We start from the raw sequence: 202 nt of genomic DNA, 5'->3' as shown, positions 1-202 counted from the left end.
TCCCATCACCCTGAACCCGAGACGCTTCGGGCCGGTGTCCGGGCTGCCCCCAGCCAAAGGAAGTGCTTGCGGTAGTCCCACCTCTGTGGGTTTTATCGTACTGGGTTTAACCAAGGCTGTAAGGCTGCCAGCCAAGACGCCACGCGTAAGGAATTACGGACCTGAAAATGTAAGTAGCGGGTGCGCAGTTGGGTTAATGGGC

Source organism: Fulmarus glacialis, unplaced genomic scaffold, assembly GCF_000690835.1.
Source record: "Fulmarus glacialis isolate BGI_N327 unplaced genomic scaffold, ASM69083v1 scaffold13778, whole genome shotgun sequence".
Classification (NCBI taxonomy): Eukaryota; Metazoa; Chordata; class Aves; order Procellariiformes; family Procellariidae; genus Fulmarus; species Fulmarus glacialis.
Note: the sequence above shows the minus strand (reverse complement) of the source record.